The sequence below is a fragment of the Mauremys reevesii genome, linkage group 22 (genome assembly GCF_016161935.1).
Source record: "Mauremys reevesii isolate NIE-2019 linkage group 22, ASM1616193v1, whole genome shotgun sequence".
In the NCBI taxonomy this organism is placed as follows: Eukaryota; Metazoa; Chordata; order Testudines; family Geoemydidae; genus Mauremys; species Mauremys reevesii.
In genome coordinates, this window is record NC_052644.1 from 8,113,063 (window position 1) to 8,127,688 (window position 14,626).

The window sequence follows — 14,626 nt, forward strand, 5'->3', positions numbered from 1 at the left end:
CATTCGAGGTCCTGGGGTTGTCTATAACCAAGAACTTTAAACAGGCAATGACATGTCTATTGTCAAGTGCAACCGAGCCCACCACTTTTATCCTCTCTCCCCTTCCTCTATGGGTTGTAACCAACGACACTAACATTCCAGTCGTCATACACATCGTCCCACCAGGTTTCCCAATTCTATCCACTTTTCCTTCCTCCAGCTGGCAGAGCAAGCAGGGGTGGCTCCAGGCACCAGCATGCCAAGCGCATGCTTGGGGCGGCAAGCCACTGGGGGCGATCTGCCAGTAGCTACGAGGGTGGCAGGCAGGCTGCCTTCGGCGGCTTGCCTGCGGACGGTCCACTGGTCCTGCGGCTTCGGCAGACCTCCCGGACCTCCGCGGGACCAGCGGACCCTCAGCAGGCAAGCCACCGAAGGCAGCCTGCCTGCCGTGCTTGGGGCGGCAAAATGCCTAGAGCCGCCCCTGAGAGCAAGGCTGGCTGGGCTGGACTCACTGCAGGGAGCCACAGGGAGAGACAGGGATCGTGGGTGCCCAAGTCCCAGGCTGGGACTTGTGGAGGTCCCGGGCCTGCCCCTGTGGAATGGTGTGGGTCCTTGGGGCCTGGCACACTAACAGGGTGACTCCCAGTAGGCTGGTAACAGGACAGGCTCTGTGACCGCTCCCTACTGAGCCTCCCCCGCTACCCACAGCACAGGCCCACAAGCGCCACACTGGGACATTGGGGACCTGAGAAGTTTGTGGAACTCCGATAGTGGGGTGCAGGATATGCTGGGCCTAACTACACCTTCAATCAGACAGACGAGGTGCTGGGTTCCCCCTGCGCAGAGAGTGGGTGCTGAGTAGGGTGACCAGGTGTCCGGTTTTCGACCAGAACACCCGGTCGAAAAGGGACCCTGGTGGCGCCGGTCTGCACTGCCGATTGGGCTGTTAAAAGTCCTGGTGGCGGTGCTGGGGAGCTGAGACAGGCAAGTCCCTACCTACCCTGGCAACGTGGTGCACTCTGGAAGCAGCCAGCAGGTCCGGCTCCTGGGGAGCATGGGGCTCCGTGCGCTCCCCCACCCTGAACACCGGCTCTGCACTGCCATTGGCCAGGAACAGCAGCCAATGGGACATGTGGGGGCGGTGCGTGTGGGCAAGAGCAGCACACAGAGCCACCTCCCCCGCCTAGGAGCCAGACCTGCTGGCCACTTCTGGGGCGCAGCACAGAGTCAGGACAGGCAGGAAGCCTGCCTTAACCCTCCCCCTGCGCCGCTGACCGGGAGCTGCCAGAGGTAAGCCCATGCCCCAACCCCCTGTTGCAGCTGTGAGCCCCCCCGCAAACCCGGAGCCTCTCCTGCACCCCAAACCTCTCATCTCTGGCCCCAGCCCAGAGCCTGCACCCCCAGAGGGAGCCCTCACCCTCCCCTGCACTCCAACCCCCTGGCCCAGCCCACAGCCCTATCCTGCACCCTGAATCCTAGAAGATTAGGGTTGGAAGAGACCTCAGGAGGTCATCTAGTCCAACCCCCTGCTCAAAGCAGGACCAATCCCAACCAAAGCCCTCATTTCTGGCCACACCCCCAAGTAGAGTCCTCACCCCCTTCCGCACCCCAGCCTAGTGAAAGTGAGCGAGGGTGGGGGAGAGCAAGCCACCGAGGGAGGGGGAATGTAGTGGAGGGGGGCAGGGCCTTGGGGAAGGGGCGTGGTGTTGTAACAACCAGGCAAGGTACTAACAAACTTCAACAGGACTTTATTTTTAAAGTGGACACCTCTTTACCAAGCTGCTGCTGCACCCCCTGTAACTCTCACCCAGCCTCCTCAAGTCCTCCCACATCCTTCCTGTTTCCTGTCCTTTCAGACTCCCAACAGCCAGTGCTCCCAGTTCTAACAATTACATGCAGCATCTAAACACCACATTCCCTCCTCTCTTAAGAAACTTTCCCAATTAAAATAAACATTGTTGTTCTAACCACAGAAACATATAGGAAACAAGACACTATACTGCTGGCAGAAGTATTACACTGAAAACACTGTAGATACTACATAACATAGTCTCTAGTAGTGACGAAGTGGGAATGTTCTTGATGTGTTATTTGAATGCTGAATGGGGAGTATTGACTTGGGAAGGTTGCAGGGGAGTTTTGCTGGGACGGCCTGCATTGGGGAAGGGAGGATACCTGAACATGTAACATGAGAACCCAGGAGGGGGGTTGGAGGCCAGGTAACACCTCTTCCCGAGAAACTGGACAAAGGACACAAAGGCTGGGGGAGGAGCTGGGGGGAGGCTGAGTGAGAGGCTGGAGGGAGTTTCAGTTTGGAGCTGGCTGGGAAAAGAGGGGCAACCCGACCAACAGGGCTGTGGCCTCCCTGGGGCCCCCAGAAGGACCTAACTAAAGGGGGTCCTGTTGTCTGTCTCAGCAAGACCTGTTTTGGACTGTGTTCCTGTCGTCTAAATAAACCTTCTGTTTTACTGGCAGGCTGAGAGTCATGGTGAATCGCAGGAAGCCGGGGGTGCAGGGCCTTGTCCCCCACACACACACTCCATGACACTAGTCCAGACAGGTGGTCATCTGGGTCTGACAGGTCATCTCTCAAGCCCCAGTTCCAGTGCAATGTCTTGTTGTGTTGGTACTGCGGTGAAGTCACCCAGTGCAGACTGGGCGTTGGCATAATCTCCTCTTGGTGCATAAGCAGGTGCAAGATAAGAAACATTCCATACCCACCCATCAGAAACTCGATAGGCATAAGATCCCTTCTTCTCTATGATTTTAAGAGGAGCCTCAAATTTATGGTCCCCTTTGCATAAAATTCCAGGCTTTTGTATTCTAACGAAGGAGCCACATTCAAACTTTGGCTCCTTAGCACCCTGCCGCTTGTCTGTGAAAGCCTTAGACTTTGCTTGGTTCTGTTCAACTGTTTTTCTCACATCATCCTCAGTCGGGGCATGAGGTCGTGCCTTTAACAATCCAGCAATGTTCAGTTTAGTATTCATCTGTTTCCCATGCTGTAACTCTGTGGGTGATCTTTGCGTTGTGGCATGTCGTGTAGCCCAGTATGCTTGCAAGAAATCAGTAGTGAAGAGTATCCACAATCAACCTTCCAGTTTAGCCGTTTGCAAACTCTCTTTCAAACTTCTGTTAAACCGTTCAGTTTCCCCATTGGCTTGAGGGTAATAGAGGGATGACCTTCTGTGTAAAATGTTCCTCTGTGCTAGAAAAGTTTCAAACTCCAGGGAAGTAAATTGACTCCCATTATCAGAAACCAGTTCTTTGGGGTTACCTTCCCTGCTAAAAACTGAAGAGAGAAAGTTAATTACTGTAGCAGAAGAGATTTGCGATGTAAATGCTACCTCAGGCCATTTACTGAAATAGTCTATTAAAGTGATAGTATAACAGCAGTTGATTGGAGCAGTATCGAAAGGTCCTACAATGTCAATCGCCACTTTTTCCCATGCAGATTCAGGAAGAGGAACAGGCTGTAATGGAGGGGTACATGTCACTGCTGTCTTATCATGCATTTGACAAGTGACACGGGATTTTATGAGACCTTCAGTTTGAGAGTCCATCCCTGGTCACCAATACAGATCCCGTAGTCGTTGTTTGGTTCGGACAATTCTTTGATGAGTATCGTGTGCCAGGTATATGAGTTTTAACTGTAATTCTTCTGGCACAAGGAGCCGGTGTGTACCTTGTAGCACACAGCCATCAAGCAAAGAAAGTTCATCCCGAACTCTAAAATAAGGCAGCAAAACTGGGTCAGGGTTTTTAGATTTACTGGGCCATCTCTTTGTCAGAAACTCCCGTAGTTTTTGTTGAATTGGACACGCTGAACAAGCAGCTTGGAATTGTTCTCTTGTAACTGCAGTGAGAGTGCTTGTAATAAGCATAACTACTACATCCTCATCCTCCGGTGGACCATCTGGTGAAGGCAAAGGCAGGTGAGAAAGGCAATCAGCTATATTCCAGGCTTATATTCCAGTTCATAATTGAAAGAGAGTAGTCTTGCAGACCATCTAGCAATACGGTATCCTGCTCTTCCCAGCCCTTTCGTGGTGAGCAACGTCATCAAAGGGCTGTGGTCTGTGCACAACTTGAACGTTCTCCATTTTTCAGTAGCCCAGACACAAGCAAGTGCTTCTTTTTTTACTGTAGAATATTTTCTCTCAGCATTACTCAGTGTCCTTGAAGCAAACGCAACAGTCCTCTCTGTGTTGTCCTCATGAAGTTGTGTGAGAACAGTCCGAAGTCCATAATCAGAAGCATCAGTAGTTACAACTGTGGTCAATGCAGGACTCACACTAAGGTTGAACTTCTCCATAGTAATTCCCATAATGGTTCAATGACAGAAGCATAATTGGGAATGAATTTTGCATACCAGGAGGTAAGACCCAAGAAGGAATGTAAGGTTTGCAAATCTGTTAGAGGAGGGGCAGTTGAAATTGTCAGGACATGGTCTGGATCAGGTTTTAGTCCAGCCTGTGAAATTATATGCCCCAGAAAGGAGAGTTCAGTTTGTCTAAATTTGCATTTGGACCTATTGAGCTTGAGGCCTGCTGTGCTGATGCAGTTTAGTACAGACTGCCAGTTATTGTCATGCTCCTCAGAAGTATTTTCAAACATGATAATATCATCCAGATAGCACTGAACTCCACGTTGAGTCTTCAGAAACAATGACATCATTTTTTGGAAGGCACTTGGGGCAGCTGTGAGACCGTATGGAATATGTTTAAGACGGAATAGTCCCTCATGTGTAATAAATGCTGGGAGGTCTCTGCTATCTTCATGCAACATAACCTGGTGGTATGTGCTCTGCAAATCAAGAGTAGAAAACATCTTTGCTCCACAGAGTTCTGCAAATACTTCTTTTATGTGAGGAAGAGGATGGCTGTCAATCACAATGGCTTTATTTGGCTTCAGCTGTAGCTGACTCAATCTGAGTAGCAATGGCAGCAAAGAGTCCTGTGGCACCTTATAGACTAACAGACGTATTGGAGTATGAGCTTTCGTGGGTGAATACCCACTTCGTCGGATGCAAGCAGTGGAAATTTCCAGGGGCAGGTATATATAAGCAAGCAAGAAGCAGGCTAGAGATAATGAGGTTAGTTCAATCAGGGAGGATGAGGCCCTCTTCTAGCAGTTGAAGTGTGAAAACCAAGGGAAGAGAAACTGCTTTTGTAGTTGGCAAGCCATTCACAGTCTTTGTTTAATTCTGAGCTGATGGTGTCAAATTTGCAGATGAACTGAAGCTCAGCAGTTTCCCTCTGAAGTCCGTTCCTGAAGTTTTTTGCTGCAGGATGGCTACCTTTAAATCTGCTATTGTGTGTCCAGGGAGATTGAAGTGTTCTCCTACCGGTTTTTGTATATTGCCAGTGTCATGGTCTGGATCAGGTTTTAGTCCAGGCTGAGGTTGATGGGGGGTGGAAGCTGTTGAAATCGTGATGGAATTTTTCCTGAGTCTCCTTCCCATGGGTCCAGATGATGAAGATGTCATCAATGTAGCGCAGGTAGAGAAGGGGCGTGAGTGGACGAGAGCTGAGGAAGCATTGTTCCAGGTCAGCCATAAAAATGTTGGCATATTGTGGGGCCATGCGGGTGCCCATAGCAGTGCCACTGATCTGGAGATATATATTGTCATCAAATTTGAAATAGTTGTGTGTGAGGATAAAGGCACAGAGCTCAGCAACCAGTAGTTCTGTGGCATCATCAGGGATACTGTTCCTGACAGCTTGTATTCCATCTGTGTGTGGGATGTTTGTGTAGAGAGCCTCTACATCCATGGTGGCTAGGATGGTGTTTTCTGGAAGGTCACCAATGCATTGTAGTTTTCTCAGGAAATAGGTGGTGTCACGGAGATAGCTGGGAGTGCTGGTGGCATAAGGTCTGAGTAGAGAGTCCACATATCCAGACAGTCCTTCAGTGAGAGTGCCAATGCCCAAGATGACAGGGCGTCCAGGATTTCCAGGATTGTGGATCTTCGGTAGTAGATAGAATAACCCTGGTTGGGGCTCTAAGGGTATGTTGATTTGTTCCGGTGTTAGTGTAGGGAGTGTCCTGAGTAGATGGTGCAGTTTCTTAGTGTATTCCTCAGTGGGATCTGAGGGAAGTGACCTGTAGAATTTGGTATTGGAGAGTTGTCTGGCAGTCTCCTTTTGGTAGTCAGACCTGTTCATGACGACAACAGCACCTCCTTTATCAGCCTCTTTGATTATAATGTCAGGGTGGTTTCTGAGGCTGTGGATGGCATTGCATTCTGCACGACGTAGGTTATGAGGCAAGCAATGTTGTTTTTCCACAATTTCTGCCTGTGCACGTCGGCAGAAGCATTCAATGAGTAGCAATGGTTATTGCTTTTTCTAGTGTAAATTGTGGTTCTAGAAGTAAGCGTTCTCTTACACGATGCATGGTTGTTTTCTCAATGAGCTGGTCTCTAATCATCTCATCTGCCATATTCCCAAAGTCACAAGTTACAATCAGACTCCCCAGGGAAGCAATATACTGCATTATAGTCTCCCCTGGTTTCTGCTCACGCTGCCGAAATCTGTAGCAATTAGCTACTACATTCACTTTTGGCACAAAAAAGTTCTTTAATGCAGTGAGGGCAGTCTCATATTTATCATCTGCAAGGGGAAAAGTGTAAAATATATGCTGCCCTTCTGCTCCAAGGCAGCGGATTAGCAGAGCAGCTTTCTTACTTCAGAAATCTCTGTAGCACTGATTGCAAGCAGGTAAGTCTCAAACATATGGACCCAGGCAGTGAAAGCAATAGGAGGCTCACCTGGACTTTGCAGAAAGGGTGCAGGTGGGTTCAGAGGCAGAAGATCTATCCTCGTCGCCAAAATGTTGCAACAACCAGGCATGGTACTAACAAACTTCAACAGGACTTTATTTTTAAAGTGGAAACCTCTTTACCAAGCTGCTGCTGCACCCCCTGTAACTCTCACTCTGCCTCAACTCCTCCCCCCTCCTTCCTGTTTCCTGTCCTTTCAGACTGCCAACAGCCAGTGCTCCCAGTTCTAATAATTACAAGCAGCATCTAAACACCACACAGGGCTAGGGTATTTGGTTCTGTGTGATTAGAAATTGGCAACTTTAGTGCTGGGATTCCCCTGTTGTCAGGAACTGGGTGCTGGGTCCCCGTCCTCCCCACCACCCCTGCACAGAGACTGGGTGCTGGGTCATCCTGTCCCCCCCCTCCACCCACCCCTGTGCAGAGACTGGGTGCTGAGTTCACCCCCTCCCCTGCTGCACAGAGTCTGGGTCCCCCCTAGGATGACCAGACAGCAAATGTGAAAAATCGGGATGGGAGTAGGGGGGTAATAGGAGCTTATATAAGAAAAAGACCCAAAAATCGGGACTGTCCCTATAAAATCGGGACATCTGGTCACCCTAGTCCCCCCCCCCCCACCCGCGCGCTATATAGAGATGTGCTGTGCAAAGGTGCTGAGATGGGGCGTTGCTGGGGCACAGCGACACCTAGTGGCCGCTGGAGGAAGCACAGAATCAGATGTGGCAAACAATAGGGGCTGGCTTACAAGGTATGAAATAGTAAAAGGAACAACGAGGGGCAATGTAGAGAATGGTCCCTGTCCCCTTCTCACTGTCCGTCTCCCAGGTCACGAGGGAGGCGTATCCCCACCCCCACCCCCGTGACAGGGGCAGCAGGCCACGTGTCTGGGCTTCACCGCCCTTTCTGTGCATCTGCCTGTTTAGCTGTGTAATAATATGAGGCATTTGTAGAGCACACACTGCAGTGGGCACAGCGGGCACTGGGCACAGGCAGGGCAGACACCCAGGCCGGGCACAGTGGGCACCAGGCACAGGCAGGGCAGACACCCAGGCTGGGCACAGTGGGCACAGTGGGCACCAGGCACAGGCAGGGCAGACACCCAGGCTGGGCACAGCGGGCACCAGGCACAGGCAGGGCTGGGCAGAGACCCAGGCCGGGCACAGCGGGCACCGGGCATGGACAGAGCAGACACCTAGGCCAGGCATAGCGGGCACCAGGCACAGGCAGGGCAGGGCAGACACCCAGGCCGGGCACAGCAGGCACAGTGGGCACCGGGCACAGGCAGGGCAGACACCCAGGCCGGGCACAGCGGGCACTGGGCATGGGCAGGGCTGGGCAGACACCCAGGCTGGGCACAGTGGGCACCGGGCATGGACAGAGCAGACACCTAGGCCGGGCATAGCGGGCACTGGGCACAGGCAGGGCAGGGCAGACACCCAGGCTGGGCACAGTGGGCACCGGGCATGGGCAGGGCAGACACCCAGGCCGAGCACAGTGGGCACTGGGCACAGGCAGGGCAGACACCCAGGCTGGGCACAGTGGGCACCGGGCACAGGCAGGGCTGGGAAGACACCCAGGCTGGGCACAGCGGGCACTGGCCACAGGCAGGGCTGGGCAGACACCCAGGCCAGGCACAGCGGGCACCAGGCACAGGCAGGGCTGGGCAGACACCCAGGCCGGGCACAGCGGGCACCAGGCACAGGCAGGGCTGGGCAGACACCCAGGCCGGGCACAGCGGGCACTGGCCACAGGCAGGGCAGACACCCAGGCCGGGCACAGCAGGCACCGGGCACAGGCAGGGCAGGGCAGACACCCAGGCCGGGCACAGCAGGCACCGGGCACAGGCAGGGCTGGACAGACACCCAGGCCAGGCACAGCGGGCACAGTGGGCACCGGGCACAGGCAGGGCAGACACCCAGGCCGGGCACAGCGGGCACCGGGCATGGGCAGGGCTGGGCAGACACACACACATTGTGCAAGGCTCTGCTAAGATCCCATCTGGAATCCTGTGTGCAGTTCTGGTCCCCCGCGTGCAGGACAGATGGATTCAGACGGGACCAGGTGCAGAGAAGGGCTGCTAGGGTGGTTGAGGGATGGAGGTCGGTTGTACAAGAGGAGCCTGGAAGAGCTCGGCCGGTTTAGCTGGCACAGCAGAGGCTGAGCAGGGATCTGGTTGCTCTGTTTGAATCCATCGGGGGAACGCCGGGGAGGGAGAAGAGCTCCTGAAGCCATAGGACTGCGTTGGAACAAGTACAAGTGGGGATAACGTGGCCAGGAGGCTGGAAATGAGACAGTTTCTACCCCCCACAGGAGGGCAGTTCTGGGGCAGCCTCCCCGCAAGAAGTGGGGGAGGGGGAGGGGGAGGGACACCCTGACTGGTTTTCAGGTGGCGTTTGGTAGGTTTACAGGAGGCTGATATGAAGGGTTGGCTGCGACAGCAGGGACTGGCAGGGCCGGATTATGACATTCAAAGGCCCTACGCTATGTCAAGTGTAAGAGGCCCCCTATCATAAAAAATAATGAATTTATTATTTTCACAGAAAGGACGTTGACTATATAAACACAAAAGCTCTATGTCTGCATATATACAAAGGTGAAGTTGTAGAAATGGAATAATCATCTTCATTTTCAGCAGCCCTCTCTGTAACGATGATATCTTGACAAAAATAAATGTTAGACAAATTATCTGAACTAATTTCATATGTAAGTAAAGTAGAAGTAAACAATACAATATAAAAAATACAAAATAAAAACCCCAATAAATAATACAATTTACTAGAAGGATTCTCAGGAAATTTTTCTTCTCTGTTGAGGCATCTAAATATGGAATTCCTCGTCTGAACACGCAATGAGACTCTTACAGGATATAAAATGGCAATAGAGGATACAAGAGGCAATAAAGAATATAGGATGTGTATAACCAGAGCCGGCTCCAGGGGTTTTGCCGCCCCAAGCAGCCAAAAAAAAAAAAAGCTGCGATCGCGATCTGCGGCAATTCAGTGGGAGGCCCTTCGCTCGGCGCGGGAGTGAAGGACCCTCCGCCGAATTGCCGCCGAATACCTGGAAGTGCCGCCCTGCTCCGGAGTGGCCGCCCCAAGCACCTGCTTGATAAGCTGGTGCCTGGAACCGGCCCTGCGGATAACCCACAAGCTTAAAGCTCAACTATTTGTTATATTGATATGAATTCCACCCAGGTAATCAGCAACCCATCAGAAAATTGTATCCAGGTTGTATTTTTTCCAATAAATTGATTTGTTTTGTTTTTATAGAAGGTTATGCTGAATTACCTAATATCGGTACTAAAATTAGTAGCAGAAAGGTTTTATTAAAACCAGTAAATATTTAATTTTATATTATAAATATTGAGATTTATATATCTATACAACAACAAATAATATTTTATTAATATATATATGCCAAAAACCTGTGTTACTTTACCAGGATATTTCTGTGAAAGTTAGAGCTATTTTGTCTATGTTCTCACAGGACAAACAAGAGAGGATATATCATTTTTTTAAAACCACGAATAAGGAAAATTATCCCTCTTTCCACAGGAATAAATGAAAAAATGTTTGATTAATTTTCTTAGGGAAATACAAAGTTTATCCAGACTATATATAAAATATATTTACAAATGCTTATGCTGATTTTCACTACAAAACAACAAATTCTTGGGACAACAAGCTATACCTGCGAAAGAGAAAGAAAGACTTTACCAGAAAAAAACAGACTGGTCATCTCTAGACAGGCATTGAGAAAGTGAGAAAAACTAGCCTATATTCAAGCAACTACAATTAATATTAGAGGCTTTAATAGCCTATAAATCATATATGCACATAGTTTGAAATAACTTGCTCACCAAGTACTCAGAATATTGTGATATATAGATTCATAGATTGTAGGACTGGAAGGGACCTCGAGAGGTCATCGAGTCCAGTCCCCTGCCCTCATGGCAGGACCAAATACTGTCTAGACCATCGCTGATAGACATTTATCTAACCTGCTCTTAAATATCTCCAGAGATGGAGATTCCACAACCTCCCTAGGCAATTTATTCCAGTGTTTAACCACCCTGACAGTTAGGAACTTTTTCCTAATGTCCAACCTAAACCTCCCTTGCTGCAGTTTAAGCCCATTGCTTCTTGTTCTATCCTTAGAGGCTGAGGTGAACAAGTTTTCTCCCTCCTCCTTATGACACCCTTTTAGATACCTAAAAACTGCTATCATGTCCCCTCTCCAAACTAAACAAACCCAATTCTTTCAGCCTTCCTTCGTAGGTCATGTTCTCAAGACCTTTAATCATTCTTGTTCCTCTTCTCTGGACCTTCTTCCTTCACTTCTCTCAAACCCCTCATTTATCCTTTCATCAGCACACCCTGATATTTACAGTGTAGGTTCCTGAAACTGGTGGAGGGAAGCCAACACAAATTTATCCTCCTCAAGATCCACTTGACCCAAGTCCATAAGACGAGCACCTGCAAACTCAGTCATGTGAAGCATGGATAGCGCATGAAGCAGAAAGTGGCATGCACACTAAAATACACAAAGGTACGTATGTACAGATCAAAAGAAGAAAGAACCCACTAACACACAAGTATGAACTTGGCAGGATTGCTTCATGACACTGCCGTCTCCGACCTCACATTTTTCCCGATTTTATTGGCAGTGCGATTATTTATTTACCATGAACAATTGATGAAGGGTAAGGGTATGGATAGGGTATGTGTAGCCAGATGTGTATATTTGTCATATTTGAACTAAAATGTCTATATTTAGAGACGTATTGGAGAATGAGCTTTCGTGGGTGAATACCCACTTGGTCGGATGCATCCGACGAAGTGGGTATTCACCCACGAAAGCTCATGCTCCAATACGTCTGTTAGTCTATAAGGTACCACAGGACTCTTTGCTGCTTTTACAGATGCAGACTAACACGGCTACCCCTTTGATATATTTAGAGAGAATCTTCTTCCCGTATCTCCTTTATTTATCAATCGATTTTGATAAAATGTGAAATGGCGTAGTCCGTTTTTTATTTTTTAGAGGCCCTTAAAACGCGAGGTCCTAAGCTGTAGCTGAGTTAGCTTATATCTTAATCCGGCACTGGGACCGAACTCCATGACCCATGAGGTCTCGTCCAGGCCTGTGTTCCTAGGCAGTGACTGACACACTGCACATCAGCCCAGGAGCCCAGATAAGGGAACAGCGTTTTGTGACCAGAGCTGCCAGCTATCTGCAATGGGAGCGTGTCAAAGCCAAGCTACAGGTGTTGCCTTGGCCCAAGCTGAATGTCCCCCAACTCCCTGAGGCCTTTTGGCTTTCCTAATATTACTCCTCACTGCAGAGATCCATTGGGACATGCAGCGCAGTGACAGCCTCTGTGCTTCCCCCACACACTGCATCTAGACGAGGAGCTGGCCTGGAACCTTTCATGCATTCAGATAGAGGGCTAGCGCTTGTGCATGCAGCTGTTTGGGGCTCACACTAGGGGACCACAGGGATCCTTCTGGCCTGGGAATAAATGAATCGCTGACCGGGGGCGCTGGGGGAGAAGCTCACCAGCTGTCTCTTTGGATCAGGAGGCAGCTCGATCACCCTCCTAGCTGACATGGCTATGATACAAACGGTTCCCATGGAGAGACAATGTCAGGAACTTTCTTCCAAGGGCTAAAGCCATTAACTGGGTTAGAACCACACGAAGGTCCCAAGCAGGAGGCAGATCCCTGCTGGGAAGGTGGGTATTGACAAACCCTTCAAGAGCCTTTAGCCACAGCGTGGCCAGACACAGGGGTTCTGGACCATGGGGCAGGAATTGCTGCCAGAAGCTCCGTGGCTGAGGAAGAGGAGAGCTCTTGGGGTTTGAGACGTAAGAGAGACTCCAGTATGGGCTGCCCTGGAGCTGCGTTTCATCTGCATTCATGGGGAGAGTCACAGCCTCCTGGTAGCGTCCTGGAGTTCAGTGCTGCTTCTCGCACCCTGCTGCACAAGTCCAGCTCTGATGCAGGTAGATTCCCACAGTCCAGGCTGCGAGATGGAGCTGGACCGAATCTGGGTGCTGGATGCAACCTCTCCTTGGAGTGAGACGGCCTGGAGGCAGGGAGCTTCCTGAATACCACCGTTGTCTGGCCCAGGAAGGGCTGCTAATATTAGCTAGGAGGGTGATCGAACTACCTTCTGACCCAAAGAGACAGCTGACTAGCTTCTTCCCCAGGCCTCCCTCCCGGCCTGGAGAGGCTCCAGGGCAGAGATTCATAGATCCCAGGGCCAGAAGGACCCTTGTGACCATCTAGCTTCTCTACATTAGGGTGTAAAATGGCTCAGAACCTACAGTGCCAGACCTAACCTACATGCCTATGCCCTGGGGCAGAGGGTGGGGCGTGGATCTGGGCTAGGGTTGGGGTTAGGTTAAGATTTAGGGATACCGCTAGGGCTGGGTTAGGATTAAGTTTAAGATTCTGTCCAGGGTAGTTTTAGTAAAAGTCAGGGACAGATCATGGGCAATAAACAAAAAAATCACAGAAGCCTGTGACCTGTCCCTGACTTTTACTAAAAATACCCGGGGGGACGAGGAGGACAAATAGACTCCTGCCAGGGGTTTACAATGGGCATGTCGGACAGTATAAAAGTGCCAAATAAAGAGGTAAAATAACTGCTCTACGCCTACTCAAGATTCCCGTTCATGCATCCCAAGATCACATTAGCCTTCTTGACCACAGCGTCGCACTGAGAGCTCATGTTCACCACCACTCTCACATCTTTGTCAGTCACTGCTTTCCAGCACAGAGTCCTCCCTCCTGTAAGTATGGCCTGCGTTCTTTGTTACTAGACCTTTACACTTAGCCATATGAAAATGCAGATTGTTTGCTTGCGCCTAGGTTACAAAGTGTTCCAGATTGCTCTGAACTAGTGACTTGTCCTCTTCATTATTTACGACTCCCCCAATTTGTGTGTCATCTGCAAACTTCATCAATGACGACTTCGTTTTCTTCCAGGTCACTGATAAAAATGCTAAAAAACGAAGAGCCAGAAACCTGTGAGACCCTCACTAGAAACACACTCGCTCAATGATTCCTCATTTACAATTCTATTTTGAGACCTATCAATTAGCTGCCTTTTAATCCACTTAATGTGTGCCATGTTAATTTTATATCATTCTAGATTTAAATTAAAATGGGCTGTACCAAGTCAAAGGCCTTAGAGATGTCTATTACTATTACCTTTATCAATCAAACTTGTAATTGCAACAAAAATGATACCAAGTTAGTTTGACAGGATCTATTTTCCATCAACTCATATTGACTGGCATCAATTACATTACCCTTGTTTAATTCTTCATTAATCAAATCCTGTATCAACCTCTCCCTTATCTATCCGGGGATCTGTCAGAATGACAGGCCTATAATTACCCAAGTCATCTCTTTAACCCTTTTTAAATATTGTCACAACATTAGCTTTCTTCCAGTCTTCTGGCACTTCCACACTGCTCCAGGACTTACTGAAAACCAACATTAATGGTCCAGGAAGCTCCTCAGCCAGCTCTTTTAAAACTCTTGGATGCCAGTTACCTGGACCTGCTGATTTTAAATGTATAATTTTAATAGTTGCTGTTTAACATCCACCTGAGATACTAGTGGAATGGAAAGAGTGTTGTCATATGATATGACTTCATTATCTGTTTTTATAGCTAGGCTTAGAGAAAGGCTAGAATTAGGGTGAAGGGAAGTTTTCACACTAGATTTAAGGTTAGTTGTCTAAACGGAATGTATTTCCAATATAAAGTTCACAAAATTGTTTAGTTTATTATTTTAAATAGATTTGCCTTAAATGGTGAGATTTAGCCACCATTTGCAGATAGCACACACA